The following is a 5735-nucleotide window of genomic DNA, read 5'->3' on the forward strand; positions in this document are numbered from 1 at the left end:
TATGTAGAATTTATGGTAATTTTTCTAAACTTACTATTCAGAACATAACTCTAGGTAGATTTTCCCAAATTGTATTTTCAACTTGTTCACTAATTATATTAGCTCACCAAATGCACATATATGCATAAACCACAATTTACATAACAATTATGAGTCACTTCTTATCATAGTAACTCTATTACTAGCTCATTGCAAGCCAATATTCGTTCAATAATATAAGTACAAATTAAATATGCACACATATTGGTCATACTATTGAACCTTCTATATGATAGTCTTCTCAATCCCGCACTTTTTCCTCCCCTTTCGAGTTACTTGGATCACTTGATTTATCGTGGTCTTACAACGTCATATAATAACATAAGATATTCAAATTATATGTTAGAATCAAACTAACATAATCTAAGCTTAAATATAGAATTTGATAGAAATAAAATCAATGCTCAAATCGATATGAAACTAAATCGTTTTTCCATCAAAATTTCAAACTTCTCAAAATACTCTTTCGATCTCATGTATATTTATTTTCATCTTCGATCCTTCAACTTTTATAAATTACACAATCAAGCCACTAATTATGAATTCTTTCTAGAATTCACCTCAACTTTTTCATTAACTTCGTAATGATCCTTTATTATTATGATCATTGCACTTTAATTAGTAAATTTTCTAGCACCTAAACAAAATGCTCAAATGAATACTTTAATATTCAAAACATGGCAATTTCAACCTAAACTTTCGATTTCAACCACTCAACCTTATAAACTTGCAATTTGATCCAAACCCAAATTTTTAAACACTAAAACACATAATACTACTAAAATTTCCAGAATTGAAATTTCTTGTTCAAAATAATACCAACACCTTTACAAAATCACAAACAAGTCCCTAAAGTTTTAGGACTTTTCACATTCAACCATTAAAAATTACCAAACTTAAAATTTGGTTTCAACCAACTTTCAAACTTAAAATTCCAGCATATCAATGTTAGAAGTTAACATTAAACACCTCAAATATCATATTCTTGCAATAATATCCCACAATTCTCAAAACTTGAAAAATAGCCCTTTTTCTAAATCAAGCTTCCAAATTGATTCAAATTGATCTCCAAAACACATAAATTACTTCTAATATCAATTCTAGACCATAAGAATTTTTTTAATATTTCCCCCACTTTATCTCCTATTGTCGAATGCTTATTACTACCTAAGGTAGACTTTTTGTTAAGTTTCAAGCATCAATTCAACCTCTAATGATCAAATTCATGCATTTCCAATCATCACAACATCAAATTGAATCAAAATCCAATAATTCCTTATAAACCCTAAGTTGGTCGAATCTCATACAAGCATATATAAACAATTTCAATCATCTTACAAGCCTTAGAATTAATCTCCAACCTTAAAAGCATAATAATCTTTAATCAATTCTTCAAAATCACCAAACCCTACATAAACCCTAATCACCAAATCTCAACACACAAGCATCTTCACTATGAAATTTTTATACCAATTGATAGAAAATTTCATTTAGATTAATTCTCTATATAATAACTTAACCCAAAAATCAATCGAATAAGCCTAAAAATAAATTTGAAATTTCTCACCTCTTGTGCTATGGAGTTTCGGCCAGCTTGAAAAAGATGGCTGAAAATTTTGATAATTTTTCTAGTAATTATCACATATTACACATGGCTTTAAACTAATTAAATTGAATATAAAATTCAATTTATGAAAAATCCCAAAATTGCCATTAATGAATCATGGTAATTATCATTTGCCATTGAAATATCTTTCATTAAAATATCTCATAGTTAAATATGAATCAACTTGGCTTTGACTTTCTACTTTGGCCATGAAATGCTTGAAAATTTCATTTTGGTCACTAAATTTCTACTATTCGGCCAAAATTGAATAATTGACTTCAATTTCACTGATTCATGCTATATTTCGCTTATCTAAAACATGAAAAATAATATTTTCAACCTTTATCTAGCATCCTTCACAATTTCTTAAAATTTCAGTTCGATCCGATTATCCAATTTTTATACCAAACTTTATCGCTTTATAACTTTTAACAAAAATCTCATACCGAAAATCTGATTACCACGAAAAAAAAATTTAGGCCAAAATATTCATATACGGGCTAAAATATATAACTTTTTAAAATTAAAGTTTTGATACCTAAACTTTCACAGAACTTATACTTTAGCCACCAAACTTTTAAGAGTTATATTTTAGTCACTGGCCAAAATTTGGAGTATTACAATCACCTTGCGCTTGCAGTACTTTGGTAGGCCATGAAAATTTTAAAATTTTTTGTGTGTTGTATTAAATTAGAAGAAATTTTGGTGTATATAGTTTATAAATATTTTTATATTTAAGAGTTGTATTGGCTGAGGAATGTGGTTAGAGATGTGGTGTTTTTCTTGGTAATAATGGGATTTTTTCCCCATAGTTGTGAAAAAAAGCCCCCACAATGTGAGCTGGATAAATCAAATTTTAGTATCTTAGGCATCTAGTTTTTAATTTTCGTTGAGCATCCAGGTAGGGTTTCATAGAAATAAAATAGTATTAGCTTCATTATAGGTTTACATCGACATAATTTTGTACTGAAATTTTGGGTACAATCATACATTGGAGATAGTGACTAATGGTGGTCGGTGATAATATAAAAGATGGCTGATGATAGGTCATAGGGACTTAATTTTGAGTAAGGGTGTAAATGAATTAAGCTTGAACAAATAATTTGTTCTTGTTTGTTTGTTTTTTTTTAATGTGTTCATGATTGTGTTCATTTAAAATTTTAATATCTTGTTCATGTTAATTTTTTTTAAGGTACTCATATTCATTTATATGTTCGTGAACATGTTTGTTTAGTGTTCGCTTTGTGTTAGTTTAAAATTTTAATATCTTGTTTATGTTCTTTTTTTTCTTTTTCTTTTTTCTTATGAAGGTGCTCATATTTGTTTATAAGTTTGCAAACATGTTTTTTTAGTGTTCGCTAACATGTTCGTTCATATGTTTATAAATGATGAAATTATGTCACTAGTCCTTTAGCTCCTTAGGCTTCACTGTTCAACCTATGTTCAATTTAGTTCATATCTTCACCAATATTTAAAATGTAAAAAAAAAATGGAGAATCAGGTAAACGAGCTTATAAATTAGTCAATAAATGAGCTTTCGAATGAGCATGTTTGTGAACATAAACGAATTAAGCACATCTTTATTTGTGTTCATTCATTTATTAAATGATTGTTCATACTTGTCCATAGAACCATATGTTTATTTACATCTCCAATTTTGAGAGTTAATCAGACAATCTTTAGTACGAAGAATCGATAATTGAGACCAATAAAAATCACCCACCTCACTCTTTTTCCTCCATATCACTAATTCATCATTAATTAACTTTCAAATAATCACTTCTATATTTGTAGGAAAGGAAAATAAAGATTTATCTCTAAAAAATTGATAGAAGAAAAAGTAGAATAATTGATTTTTATTAGTTAGGACTATAAATAACAATGAAAGTGATTTATATAATAATTTTCCCTTTACGACACTCATATTATTGTCTTGTTTCTTTCATAACGTGACCAATTCATTCAGAGCTTTATAGTACTTTTTTTTTTATCTTCTTTTTCCTTTCTATTCGCTGATTGTAAATTTAAATTTATATTCGGGTGTACTGTCAACAAAAAGTTTATAAAAAAAAAATAGAAGAATATTACAAACGAATATATTTTTAACATTAAAATTTCTCAAAATACAAATATCATGTAGAAAGATATATGCATTAATATTTTAATATGAATATTTTTGAATAAATTAAATTGTTTATTTAAAAAAATTATATTATTCAAATTCGGACAGAATATCAATATACTCAAAAACATATTACTAAAAACTTTACACCCCCATATCCAAATTCAAATATATATTTATGAACATAAATGTTTTTTTATTAAAATAGAGTAACATAATCAACGATAAATATTTCTATAATACATAAATTTGGACTAATACAATATAAAGGAGTAATAGAAAAAGGGTTAGAAGTACTAATACACTACAAGAGGGAGGATATTTCCCGACGGAGAACTTCATCGGAAAATCCCGACAAAATGTAGAGAGAGAGAGAGAGAAGAGAGAAAATGGAGGTGAAAGCAAATATGATTAAGCACACAGACATATACGTATATGTATATATATTGTAAAGTAGAGAAGAAGAATTAGAAAGAGGGGGTGCAGGCAATGCAAGCGAGCAAGAGAATGGCGGAGGAGGCGCCGTCTTCTTCAAGGTTGGAAGTGCTTCTCTTGAACTTCGAAGTCTTCCCTTTGTTACACTGTATCATCTGGTTCATCGGCGACGACTGCTGCTGATGGTGATGCCATTCCTTGCTATGATTTCCCTTTTGATTCTGCTGCTGCTGCCGCCTTCTCGTTGCGTCTTCCACTCTCGATACCATGGCTTCTCCGATGAACAAATTTGTATGAGAATTTAATCAGGCTGTGCTCTGCATGGGGCTGGCTGAGACTCGGTGAACAACATGGACCTCCTTTTATACCACACACTTGTACCGTTTTGCCATCCCTCTATTTTCATTATTACTTAAACTAAATTCAATAAATAATAATAATGATTAGAATTTCGCTTGCTCCCAAACGGTCCAATCCAATTATCATTTTCCGAGAATAATTAAAGAATAGGTGTGATCCGAAATGAATATTATTCTATTTATGCATACATTTATAACATGGTGTGGGAGAGATGTATGTCTCATTCAAGTGTTTTATTTTAAGTTATTTAAAATATATAAATCAAATTTTAAACATATGAAGATAAGATGTATTAATACTCTAAATTTGATAGCTGAAAAATATATTATGTAGTTAAAATTTAATAATCATATTCAAATTATTATTATAATAGATTAATTACGTTTACATTTAACCGACGATTAAATTACTTAAAAAACATAATTAAAATTGTATTAAAAATTTTAATTAAAACGGTTTAAAATTTAAAAATTAATTTGAAATATGAGTTACAGAGACATCTAATATACTTGAATTTTTTATATTACATAAAAATTTTAATCATCAAGTATATATAATACACTAAATAAAACAACAATAATAATGTACGAAGTTGATATACTAATTAAAGCAAAATTATATTAGATCAAAGGTTACAGCTGGAATTTGTGCATTGGATTCTCCTTACGACCAGTTATACACAGAAGTATATATCCATGAGTAATCAATCATGTCTAAAAGGAAAAATATAGCAATAATGATTAGATTTTGAAAGTAAAAGATATAAAAGGACAAATCGATGAAGAGATAAATATATAAGAGAAAGGGGAAAATATAATATTTGAAGGGGTGAGGGGTCCGAAGAGGAGTTACGTGCATGTGCTTAACCACGTGGCCATGTGTTTATGTTTCCGTCGTCTTCTTCCCTGACCCGCCGCTTCGCCCCCCCCCCCCCACTCCTTTGGGATATATATCCACTCTCCCTGTATAATTATATTAATTAATTTATGATTGCAAAAATCAAACGACTGTGATTAAAAGATTTATTATTATTATTATTATTATTTCTTGAAGGTTTAAGTCTGAATATCACATATGGCAGGAGTATAATCGTTCATTGTCAAATGATTAAGAGTATTTGAATAACATCGTACACGTCTTAGATTTATAAAAAACGAAATTATGAGTTAATTA

The sequence above is a fragment of the Hibiscus syriacus genome, unplaced genomic scaffold (assembly GCF_006381635.1).
Source record: "Hibiscus syriacus cultivar Baekdansim isolate YM2019G1 unplaced genomic scaffold, ASM638163v2 tig00002847_pilon, whole genome shotgun sequence".
Lineage (NCBI taxonomy): Eukaryota > Viridiplantae > Streptophyta > Magnoliopsida > Malvales > Malvaceae > Hibiscus > Hibiscus syriacus.